The sequence below is a fragment of the Drosophila erecta genome, unplaced genomic scaffold, assembly GCF_003286155.1.
Source record: "Drosophila erecta strain 14021-0224.00,06,07 unplaced genomic scaffold, DereRS2 tig00000021-arrow-pilon, whole genome shotgun sequence".
NCBI lineage: Eukaryota > Metazoa > Arthropoda > Insecta > Diptera > Drosophilidae > Drosophila > Drosophila erecta.
The window spans coordinates 3,433,216-3,446,700 of record NW_020825198.1 but is presented as its reverse complement, the minus strand read 5'-3'; the positions used below and the strand labels follow the sequence as shown (position 1 = coordinate 3,446,700).

Below are 13,485 nucleotides of genomic sequence, written 5' to 3'. Positions count from 1 at the left end.
TTTTAACATGGTTAATAAAATATTTATTTGTTTCACACTTCGCTAGTTAAATGGCATGCTTGAGGTTCGCACAGCTTTTATTGCTCACTGAAATAATTATTATAATTATTTTATTATAGGCAATCTCTGCATTCTACAAAAATGTATTAGACACTGATTATAGAATGATTCAGTGTTTCCTTTTTTAATACCAGGACTAGGCATGTTTTTTTTCCATCATATTATTTTATGGGCTTTGTCATTAAATTCTCCATTTGATTCTTATTTTATTCATTTCATTTCATTTATTTGTACTTTCTCGAGTGCGAACACTGTTCATGCTTGCTCAAATTCAAATTACATTACGCATACGCCCTGTTGCGTCGCCCCCAAAGGCAACTTATTGATATCTCTGCGTCAGTGCCGCGTTACATATTCCCCTCTCATTTCTCACTTATCTGAGGGCCACATGTGTTTTATTTGCTGTGGCCGAGGCAATTTATGTTTTATTCTCTTCGCTCAGTGGTTCTTTTTCACATTCGGACGAGTTTTCATTTGATTTAAGGCCGCCCATTAAATTGTATTTGTGTTTTTTTTCCGTTTTTTTATTACGCGAATTTATCAAAATTTTCGCCACATTTATAACTCGGCGGTTTTGGATGCGAATGGGGGAGAAATGGAAATTTATTCTATTGAAGAAGAAAATGTGCTGGGGTAGACAACAAAATGGAGTAAGTGAAATTACACAATTATTGTTCAACATGTGAATAGCCAAAAAAAGAAGACAAAAACCGCCTGTTCAACAACCTAATTACATGGCGAGCAATAACAACTGAAGGAATCAGACACAACTTCTCAGTTGGCTGCTCGTCTCATTTCCCTATTTTCCGGCCACTTTCCTCCAGCCCACCAACCCTTTTCCCATCCATCTCCAGTGTAACTATTGCGTGTCAGTTGTGTTGACTGACGACTGCTCAACTCTTTTCTGCATTTACTCTTCTTTACCCCGGACATTTTCCTGCATTTTCTTGCATCGATTTTAAATGCCAAACACGTTTGCGGTTTGGCCACGAAAATGTAGAAAAAAAAACAGAAACGAATGGGAAAAACTGACAAGTTGAAATAAAGAAAAACCTTAAGCAGGTGATTTCCTGTTCTATGTAAATGCAAAGCGAAAACTTTGAGGTGGGAATATAGTTATTTGTTGGACAACAGTTTTTGTACCTGCAAGCACGTTTGGACACTATTTTCTCAGAAAAACATAATGGAAAACTAGTGGAAACTCGTCTACTTTTGATACCACGAAAAGGACATATTTTCACATTGTTAACTACCCTTTAACTTCATATAATAGAGAGCTGATCTCCACAAATTATTTACATTTAAGCCATTCACTAGGGACCTTTTCAATTAGTTTATTACTTGCTACAACTATCTTATATCCTTTGCAGTTTCCCCGTTTTATTTTCTTTTTGTTTTTGTGCACATTTCTTTTAATGAAATCCTTCATTTCCTTTTCATCAACTAAGCGTTCTGGAGGAAGTTTCTTAAGCCCCTGGCTACAATTATGTTTCCTCATCGTCTAATTGTTGTTTGTAATCCTCCAACCCTTTGGCATACATCCGTTTCCTTTAATTTCCCTGTTCGAGTGACTCCAAGTTTGTCAAGAGTGTTTTTTGTGTCATTTGCGTCTGGAATAGTTGGAGCAGGAAACGTAATAAACATTTTTATCATCAGTTGAGTTGGTGCGGAACGGGACGGGGGAAGTTGGAGGTGTTAGGCAGGTGTGTGAGGTGTAGAATACCAGTTTTCCAGCTTTTCCAACTTCTCAACGGCAAACATATTTGTTTTTGATATGCTCCGCCCAGAGCATTCAGCATTTTCTATCACTTTAAATGTGAATAACATACTTCCGTATACTTCCAATGCAAAATAGTTATAATACGAAACAGATTTATTAAAGTGAAACCACATTAAATAGCGCATGCTGAAAATAATCGCTGAATGGAGTTATTGACTTGCATCTGGGAAGTTTTCACATAGCCGCCTAATCAAAACTAATCAACAGTCAACAACAGCAATAAATTTGATTGAGGCTTGTTTATGTTTGTTCGGGGTCAATCCACCTTTTCGATTTGGTTTGTTGTTTTCGCCTCCTATGAAATCCAATCAAATTGAGTAAAATTGGAGCTTAATTAGTTGGACCATTTGGCATGCAAATTGCAATCAGTTGATGATGATGATTGTCCATTGATCACAAAATATCTAATTTGCAATTAATCAACGTAATTCGCAGGGATATGAGCAAAGCTGTGCGCTCTCCTGTATGAGAACGTATGAGAAATGTAGCCTTATTTTTATCGATTTCTTAATTCACTTGATTCAGTTTTATTGTCGTCGCTGCCGCTGCTGTTGCTGCAAAGTTGATTTGGTAAATGCATTTTATTTGTTAGCTGTCACTTGAATGCTTTTCGCGGCTTAATTGATGAGTTTTGCCAAACGAGTAACATGTTGCGTGGGAGTGGATAACTTAATTTTACACTCTACTGAGCTGGGAAATAATGTCATCAGGTTTCACATACTCGTATATAGCTTTTTAATAGATTTGTAAATTGAAATCAAATTTTAAATTAAATTTTAACCAAATTAAAAAACACCTCCCTTTATCTTCTTAAACTTCCATATAACTCAGGATCAAACGCAACTAACGCTTCACATATTTTCAAATATTTAATGCACTTCTTTTTGCAGAACTGGTTTCCCTTGCTAAAAACTAACACCAAAACAAAATAGTAAGGAAAAATCATAATATAGTTGCATAAATTATGAACCAACCTGCACTTGTCTGTCTCGGTCTTTAAGATAGTCCTAAAACTCACTCGGCTCTCGGTTCGAATCGAGTATGTGGCTTATTTATGACACTTGCAAAATGATTTGTTGCCAAATAAAATGCTGAAAATGTTGTCGGCTTTACTTAACTCTGCTTTAGTAATAAACGTCCATGAAAGATATATATTTATTGATTAATTTCCCCCTCTTGCATTTTCATTGCAGGTAAGCAAAAATACGTGTTATCTGTCGCTCTTTCTTCCTATCTTCGTTTGGGGTAAGTTTATTTTTGGGCTCGACGGGAAAATTTCAATTGGAAAATTTGTTGGAACGAGTTTTCATGTGGAAGGATTTCATTGAAAATAATTTGTATGAGAATGGAAACAGCTGCACGTAACTTTTGATTACAGTCAAGCAAATAGCACGCCTTTGTTTAATTGGCTTTGATAATTGGACGGCAGTAATTATTCGGAGAAACCGTGGGTCTTATTGTTTTGGATTTTATAATATTGGGCAGTTTCCATGTGAATAATGTATGTATATAAGCGCAGCAAAAACAAGGATACAAGAAAATGCAGTTACGTTCTAGGAAAATCTAAGCATTAAGGTAGATTTTCCGTCATGTTGGGGAACGAGATTATGATGTGTAGATGAAAGTACACAGAATGTAGAATCTCAAAAAAAAGAAGTATGTGACAAAAGCCGCCCTGGGAAATGTAAAAGGCAAAAAAAAGAAGAAAGATTTTGTTTCTTATTCTGCAGATTCCTCTGTTAAGGTTTAGCATTTGTATCTCACAATTTGCGTTTTTCCTATGCCATACAACTTCCATTTACATTTACGTTACTCCTAGCTTTGAGCTCAGATTAGTGTAGTGGTGTTAAGTGCCTTTGGTAACAATAAGAGCCATTTAATGAAAAAGAAATCCCACATGCCACTTTTCGAGCCCACGAAAGTCACGTTTCGAATTTGTGTGATCATTGATGGATTTCCTTGTTTCATTCCATTGATTTTCCGCTGATTTATGACTCTGAAAATCAAACTATCGTATCTATTTATCCAAATCCCGTAATGATGAAAAAATTGACACCGCTCCTTCCCACGAAAAACCATTAGCAGCACTTTTCTAGATTTTCCACGCTGGTTTCCCCCAAATTTTCGAGATAAAACCAAATGATACACAATAAAAACAAAGTTCATTGCTCGGAAAGTTCTTTATCCATATGCACACTGGAAACAAAATAATCAAAATGAAATTAGTCTGTCAGTCAATTGTTTGTTTGCCCTAGATTCTTACTGGGAAGGGAATAGAGTAAACGTAACTTCGTGGCCCAGATAAGATAGCTTCATTAAATAGGAAATAAAACAATAAAAAAAGAATAAAAGCTTGACGTTTTATATATTTTCAATGCTGATCACGTTGATCGCCAGAGATTTCAGGGAGGATAATATGGAATGCCTGCTGTAATTGCCACTGGAATTGGCACTGATTAACTACACTTTAATTTCAGGGAATTGCTGAGAGTCTAAAAGGTTTTTGATTTGATAGCATTGTATAAATGGGAAAGAAATGAAATCAAAAATTTGTGATAAGAATTGCTGGCCTAAAAGCCATTGAACTTGAAAGGTTTCTTATCAATTAGCGCCGCATTTGATGTCATAAAATCTGCTGTTCCAATTTTATACTTCGAACTGATTCGGTTATTGGGGTCTTAAAAATGCGTGCTAGGAAGCTAACAATCTACATGGTATATGTACATATGTTCCTGCATTCATTTCCATAAGCAATTTGTCTAGTTTTTGACACGTTTAGGCCTTAAGTCCACTCGTACACACACAATGTGCTACCATTCTATAGCTCTTAATCTCTTTTCCTTACATCATAATTAGTGAAGGCCTTGCTAACGCCAGGTTTCCTCTTCAAATTTCTGTTGCCAGGCTGCGACATAATGAATCCACTTTCAGCGTCACATTTTCCACTCATTTCGCCAGTGCCATTTCATTTCCTTTCATTTAAATCGTTTCCCACACCAAAAGATATAATACCTGCCACCCCCTCACATGTCATTGACTTGCTTAGGACTGTGTTTGTGTGTTTTTAGGGTCATAAATTAGCAATTACGCCTAGGAACATATAGATATTTCGCTTAAGATGGCCAGTTCCAGTCACCCTGTTTTAGCGATTTTTATATTAACATTTTTATGATATCGATTGGATGCGAATTTTATGCTTTCCTATAAACAGCAAAAAAAAAAAATAGAGAGAAAAGACGAGTTGACGCCTACATGTGACTTTTTGATCGAAATTTTGTTGTTTAATTTTATCATCTCTTTAAATAAAAGCGGCGACCGACAATGTATTCAATTTACACTTGACACAATTCGCTGGCCGATACAGTTTTTAATAGTTTAAAAATAAAATTCGCTGCGTTCTGCCAATAAAAAGAGCGAGGGAGAGGGCGATTGGGAGTGTGAGGCGTGCGAAGCGTGCATAAAATTAAAATTAGGCACGAACGCTGTCTCATTCCCGCTCGTGCACCCCTCTCCCTCACGCATTAGCGACCACATGGCGTCAGCTTGGCAGGGGAGCAAATACCAATGGGCCCCACCCCACCCCCCGCCCCTTCTGCTTACAACGGGTGCGAGCGAGAGGCGTGCAACTTGGGCAAGGTCATTAAACCACACAAAAGCAGCGATGCCTTTTGAATCGTCACCATCAGCTGTTTGGGGTTTTGTTTCTCATTTTCTTGGGTTTTTCGTCTTTTTATTTATTTTTATTTTTGTGTTGCTTTGCTGACATTTTTCTGCATTTGCATTTTGTGTTGTGCTTCACATTTCCGCTTGCCAATGCATTTCCAAATTCGCACACCCACACACACTGCAGTAGAAACGCACCTGGTTTTTAGCTTTAGACCAGAAAATGGCGTAAACTGGGTCCAGAAGAAAATACAATACAAATTCTACGGCTCGGCCAATTTGCGCTATTTTTTTATGCTAATGCACAGTGGGTTTTGACTAAAAGTTACGCAAAAGCGGATGCATACTGTATTATGCTTTCTGTTATGTTTAATCCTTAAAAGTTGTGTTCTTATTATAAAGTTCTGAAGGAATGCATCTGAAATTGATTGGGAATGTTAGAAAGAACTATAGCTCATTTTATTTTTATTAATTTTTAGAGGGAACAATTTTCGTGTCGGAAAACTTCCTGCAGGCAGTGTGCAGTGTGTCCCGGTGTGTGTAATTAACACGCCCACCAGCTCCCATGGCTGCCCTCCTTTTTTCGCTTTGGCCTCAATGCTGATTTGCATTTGGCTTTGCTGCCGCTTTTTCATTATTTTTTGTTTTTTTTTACTGCCCGCCCTCCTTAATTTATGCATTTTTAAACATGTTTTGTGTCTGCCGCGCGGCGCTTCCTTTTTTTAGTTGATTTTGTTGTGACATTTTTTTCCAGTTTCTTTCTTACTTTGGTGTGGGAAAGTGGTCAACTGTCCCTGTGATGACTATTTTTTAAACACACACACACTGAGGTTAAGGCAACAATAATATTTGGCCAAAACTGATGGCACCTAAATGGTTAGAGATAGCAGAGCAAGTTTGTTTTGTATTCTCCATTATGGATTTGCGGATAAATTATTGAGGTATCGATGAACTCACGGTTGGAACTGAATTTCTGATAGGACAGTCGTATTTAATTGCAATTTATGTGAGAAACTAAAATGGGAAACTTATAGATCGGCGGTTATTCAATTATTCATGGGTCTCTGAAGTTTCCTTAATCTGATTCAGTTTATCAGTTCAATCTGATAGTGCCAAGTTCAAAAGCCAAGCGGAATGCGCTAATATTGCGTCACCTGCAACATTAGCTGACTCACATTCATAACACGCCCAAATCGGGTGATTAGTCAAGACAATTTGTGATTTTTCCATCTGAATAGAGATAGGAAACATATGCTCAACAAATGTTTGTTTAAAACATATGCTAATACTGATTTTTTCTAACCCAAGAAACCCACACAAACTTAAAGATGTTTTAGTGCGGCATTCGAAATGCTTCGAAATGCAGTTGCCAAATTGCTTTCAGCCTAAACCGATTACCAAATTTTCTTGTGTGTTGCCAAACAACAACCACAAAAGGCAACATTTTGGTTGTTAAATGCCGAAAAGTTAAAAAGAAAAACCCGAAAGAAAAGTTACACAAAAATTGCCACACAAATGATCAAGCAAAGTGCAGCACTGCTGCTTTAAACTGCAAGCCGAATTAATTTGCTTAAAAGTGTATAAATTTAAAATAAACCAATATAAATTATCATTAAAAATTCATGGGGATTGTGTGTGTCAAATAAAGGGAAATGCCAAAGAGAAAATTAAACAAATAAAACACGTTAAGCCAGGTGAAGGCATCCAAAGTAATTAACGTCAGCGATGAATGTCAAAAATGTTAATTCCCCTGCAGGGAGTTCAATTCAAAGGGGTGAAGAGATATTGTCAATTGTGCCAAGGGAAAAAGTATCCACAAATAATAAATTAAAAATCCAAAAGCTGTTGCGTTTAATCAAAAGCTAATCAAATACCTGTGTATTTATTCTGTTTTAAATTCCAAATAACTAAAAGCATTTAGATACAATCTTGTTTATGGATTGTTATCATTCTGCTGCCTCTGCAAATACGAAAACGCTTTTAGGTCAAATGCTGACTAAAACAATGAAATTCGCCCGGAGCGTTTTAAAATCAAAACACATTTCTGAAAAAAAAATTGTATCAAAACAATGCCAATGCCATGGACCAAAATAAAAAAAATATCTTAAATAAATGTGTATAAACTTGGACGCGTGAGTTTTTACGCCTCAAGGTTATTGAATTGTGATTTTTCCCAGATAAATATTAAATGTATTAATAATCAACTAAATAACTTTATTTTCGTAGTAGTATGTAGCTAAAAACCTTTAAACTTAAACGTTCTTATACAACTTCTGTGCAGTCTAACAAACATCTTCCATTGTGATGGGCACTTAAGTTTTAATGAATGCGTGTTTAATTCCTAATTTAGCTGACCCAAATTAATTATTTCCCGCTTCTGCTTCCAAATGTTGTAGTTCGTTCTTTGAGTCATGTAGCGCAAAAAGTTTTTCAGGCATGACTCAACCTTGATTAAAGTTTGATAACTGAGGTGTAATGAGCTTGAGGCGTATTTCAAGATGTTTTGCAATTTTACAATTTGGAAGTTGGCTTCCTCCTTGCCGCTCGCTCAATCATTAAGCAGCTGTTGCTCATCAGATGTTGTAGCTGCTGCTGTTGCATTCAATCATCAATCAAAATTTTGTGCTGTGCGTGCCGGGAAAAGGAGACAAACCAAAAAAAAAAGGAGCAGGAGAAAAATGCGGTAACTGAAGGCTTTAATGATGCCAAAATGAGCAGCAAAAATGTGGCCAGGCTCCTTGCCCGTTGCCGGGGCCAAAATGCACTGCAGGAGCCGCAAAACTGCAGCAGTAAAATTGCACTGCCGCAGGCAAATGAGGAAATGCTCCTCCCGCTCTACCCCTCTGCCCGCTCAGTCAGGCCCCCCTATCCCCCCACATTTCCCTGTGGCTGCTCTTTGACTAATCCATCAACAAATGAGGCTGCCGGCCATACAGCACGCATATAGCGGCTGAACAGGCCGTCCTGCCTGCCAACCAGCCAACCAGCCAGCCAGCCAGAAATTGCAATAAAAACGTTCTCTCCTCGGCCTGACCCAAACCATTTTGGTCAGTTACCCTTCAGAACGGATCCCCGAGCCCACTTCACTTCAGTTCACTTCACCTCCTCTCGCTTTGCTCACTTTTTGCTGGACTTTCAAGTGCTTGCGCTCGCATCTTGGTCCAAACAGCAGGAGCGAATACTTTTTTATTTATATAACACACTTATACAGCTGCGGTCGTAATTATAGGCTTACAAGCAACACACGCTTTAAAATCATGTTGTTGCATTGTTTCGCCAAACACTATATACGGGATGTTTTGCTAATCAGATGCAGTATCAGATGGGATACTTTTTTTCCTACAAAACATTATGTGCAAATAAGATCTATTCTTAATGATTATAGAATAATATTTGGTATAAGATCTGAAATCCTTATATTGAATATTTCATTACTATTCATTTCACCGCCACTGTTTGTAATCGCGAATTTTTTCGCCCAGGACTTTGTTGGCTAGATGCTTGGCTCAAAAGTGGCTGCTGATGGCCCCCATCCGCTATCTATGGGCCTGCCACGCCCCCCGCCGCCGCCCTTTTCCGCGCAGCGCATTGATGTGCAAAGTTTTTATGACGCATTCGTGATTTCTCTTTTTCCGTTGCTTTTTTCACTGCTTTTTATCTCGACATTTTTTCGTCCGTTCAATTTTATTTTATTCCTTTTATTTTTCACATTTTTTAATGCTGCAGTGCGTCCATTTTAAGGTCTTTTGTCCTTGACTCAAGTGCTGGGAATACTGAGAACTCTTCAATGAAATGCGGTTTTCTTGATTTTCACGGAACAGCACAGTTTTCTGTAAATTACTTTAAACATTGCCATGCTGCGCAGTCAATACGGTTCATTCAAATTGAAGGCAATTAATGAAGCAATTCGAAACTAACAAATTTTCATTCATTAAACGTATTACTCAACGCTTAATTGTATTACACGCCATGATTATTATCTGCATTGAAATAATAAAATTGAAATGTTATTCGATTAAGAAAACAATTCGCTATAAAAAGCCTAAAAAAATTATCACCTGGAGATGCGGGGCATCGATCCCCGTACCTCTCACATGCTAAGCGAGCGCTCTACCATCTGAGCTACATCCCCTTATAACGGCACATGTGCTTAGCCAAATCAAAAGCGAACGAAAACTATGGCGTGTGCAGAAGCTCTACAAGAAGTTGTTGTTGTGACAATCGGGCGGTTGAATTTGATTCGATTTCCATAGTTTGGTTCGCTTTACTTTGCGGGCTGATCTATAAATAGGCAAGAAAATGCCCAGTCAGCTGATGGAAAAAGACAAAAGCTTTCTGAACTTGACACTTTTAAGCGTTTTTTCACTGCCCCAACTCGTTAGCACTGATTTTGATCTCCCATTTTGGTAAATCGTCTACTTCCCTTGGCGTATAACTATGCATTTAATCTCGCTCCACTTGCATGAATTGATTAGTTGGCCAAAGTCTTGCCGTACATTTATGATTAGCTAATTAATTGCCCAAAAAGAAAAGCAAATTTATTGCGTCATTTGGAAAGTGCTCTATTACAGGCTAATTAGGTAAAGGAAGCATGAGCCGGAAAATAATAAAAGACGAAAAAGAGATAGCGAAATGGATCTGAAGATGAGTGGGGGGCCTATTATAATATTTGTTGTGTGAATTTGGGTCACTACTTGCTTAGTTTCAGTTTCGCTGAACGTGTCGAACGTGTTTTTGTTGCCGCTGTCTCCTTTTCTCCCAATAATACCATCTCTTTCTTAGCATATCTCGCTCCCTCTCTCCACTTTCCCACTGTCTGCCAGCTGTTGCGTATAGTTAACTATGTGCAGCAGCTGTTGGACATTTACTTTCAATATTGGAATGGAACTTTTTAGTCTCTGCGCTCTATATGGGTCACTTTGACGTCATTATCGATGGCTAATCAAGATGGTGTTGGAGGAATAAACCATGAAAAACAACAGGAGGCGACTGTTACAGTGCACTCTCAACTTAATGAAATGTATAATCATTTGCATACAAAAAGGCTCAACTTAATGAAATTTTGTAGTAATTTGGATAAGAAAAGGTGTTTCAGATAGATATTGGTTAAGAAGTGGACAACCTACTCTTCAAACCAAGTGTCCACTCTTAATAATTTATACTGTAGCTTAGTATCCCGAAGGAAAATTGGCTTTATGCGGTTTTGGATGAAAACATTTGCTTGATTAAGGCAACAACAGATGTGACCAAATTAAAGGAATTTCAGGGAATCGAAATGAGGAGATTTATCTTGTGTAACAATTTTTGTGCCTCGGGTCGTACAACATGCCACATGCCACATGCTACACCCAACACACACCGCACACACAAAAGTCATGATTAATCGCATTTACTAATCAATACAAATGTCACTCAAGCCATTTGACATTTAAGATTTGTGGTCTATCGCTCCTGTGCTCCCGTTTTCCTGAGTGTCCCCTTTCTGGCTCATATTACACATACGCACAGTAGTCCCAAATGGCGCCCAACCAACCGACCAACCAACCAAATAAGTCTCGCCATTTGCAAACCCACAAGCCTTTGTCAATTTACCGGGCGCGTAAATTTTCCAACTTTTCGGACCTGTCATGCAGGTGGTGGTGCAACACCAAAAATGCAAAGGTACTGGGAAATATTTCTCACATGTTTCACAGAATTCCTACTCTATGAGTTCACACGACTCGGCGGTTTATCAACCGTCATTTTTCCAACTTTGTTTTCCCACTATCAGGCATATTTCAACTGGGAATGCTAATTGACATCGCGTGCCAGAATAAATGTCATCAGTAAAAATGAGAAACGGGAGAAAATATTTATACTCGTACATTTTTAGCCTTACAAATATGTGTAATAAGGTCAGTTAGGGGTTAATAGGGTGAGTAAAATGGTTAGCAAAGCGGGTCAGTTTACAGGAAACGCGTTTCTCCGATGGAAAAAGAGGTGAACAGAAATCGAAGAAATGTTTCCAAAAATAAATCAAATACATATAGTGTGGTTATGCTAGTTATTCACGTTTGTTTCATTCATTCATAGACTTTAAATGTTTTTTTTAAGTAGGGAGATTATTATAACTTGCAATTACCATTTAAATGGCCATCATTTGTCTATTAAAACAGCGCAAATAGCGCGCTAGATTCATAACAAAATCCGAGCGCGTCCTTGCGTCTAATGCATTAAAGCGGGACTTTGATAAATGACTGAATTAATTCCAAGAATCGCGAATAGAAGGGGTAAGTAGATTAAAGTCGGGCACGTTGAACATCCATATTTTTCGTTATAAATGCTCACATTTGCACGCGTGTCTGTCATAAATATGAAAAGCGTTTCATAAATTATTGATAGAAGATACAAAAGCGAGGAATAGAGAAGCGTGCCATACTGTAACGAGTTGCGTAAGACCTACCTCAAGTCAAAAAGATAAAGGATAAATCGTAACGTGGCTTATCAACAGCGAACAGCCATTCAGCCCGAAGGTCCTTGTGGGCTAGCTGTTAGGATAATGCCTATGCAATGGCTATATAATATATATACACTTATGTGTGTGCCATGCGATAAAGTGGCAACTTCATTCAAATCGTTCGTTTTGGCATTGTTTGTCCGTCGAGTATTGAAATTTATTAGAGCGTCGCCCATCAATGATAGGGTTGGATTAGGCCAGAGAATGCTGAAAGAGAGCCCAAACAATGGAACCCGAGACCTTGAGCTGTCGGTTGCGCTGGCTTTGGAAAATCTTTTGATTATAGCCAGCCTTCCTGTCCCCGATATTCCACCCGCCATCTCCCACTTCCATCACTTTCCATTACTTCAGCAATTTCATGCAATATATTTTGTGTACCACACTTGAACCTGCCCCATTGTTAGAACTTTCTCCGACACGTACAAAATCCTATTTTATTTCGGGCCTTTCTGCCATTTTGCCAGGAGTGGAGAAAGTGAAAGAATCGCGCGAGAGGAGCTATTAACTTATTAGTACAACGTGGTGTATGAGCAACTTGTTGAGAGGAATAGAGTCCTGAGCGAAAGGATCAAAAAAAGGAGGAGTGTATGGTGCAGGGGCAGAAGGAGGAGCATGGGACTCTGAAAACAAGGACGTGGCACAAAAAACAATGACAACTTGTCATGCTTATGCCACACGCTCCACCTGAAACGCACACACACATGCAAACGCACACACACACTCACACGCACGCATGCCCACCCACACAAGCTTATACAACGTGACGCGAAAAAGTCGGCTACATATTTTTTCTTCGCTTTTTATGATATGAAGGAAAATTGGTAAAGGGAATATTGAATTTGTGCCGTGTTTTGATAGCGCATGAAATGTTTGCTTTAATGGGTATATGCGGCATATAAATGGAAATTTATATGACTTTTTGTTTTTGTACATAAATCATTGTCAAGATTGCTGGCTGGTAAAATACGCACGTAAATTGTAAGTGTTCTTTGTAATATATTTAAATGATATATATTATGTTCAGATGTCTAGTTTTAATCAAATATATATTGTTTTTTTTTTTCAAATTATAAAACTTCTTAAAATTACTACTGCACACTCGAGCGCGTAATCCGTTTGGACCCGTTTCGCATAATCCGCACTTGCAATTCCCTTTGCCACGACGACTCTTTGTCTGCCAGCCTTGGAGTAACTACATCGCACACGTTACCAACTTCCCCAACCTGGCCAAGAGTCGTCCTTTGTTTTCCTTCGCTCACATGAGAAATGTGCCCGGCAACGGAGACGACGACGTTCGCCATTTACATTTATAATATTTTTATGTCACCCGCGGCAAGGCTCACTCACCACCCTGAACACCCACCACCCCCCAAAAGCCACCCACTGTTGCAACGGTATATATCATTAGAGAGTGTTCGCCACGCCCTTGGGCTGGGCTTAATTTTAACAAATTATTCACAGACGCCACAAGAATTTCTTTTTTTTT

At 38.3% G+C, this 13,485-nt stretch overlaps 1 protein-coding gene and 1 non-coding gene across 8 annotated transcripts in view; one reads left to right on the top strand and one right to left on the bottom strand.

Annotated features, from left to right (window-relative positions):
* LOC6544158 (serine/threonine-protein kinase NLK) overlaps window positions 1-13,485 on the top strand; it is a 67,134-nt gene that overhangs the window by 32,910 nt on the left and 20,739 nt on the right. The window lies entirely within an intron of this gene.
* Window positions 9,563-9,635, bottom strand: Trnaa-agc. Its single transcript has one exon. It is a non-coding gene; the product is annotated as a tRNA-Ala (tRNA).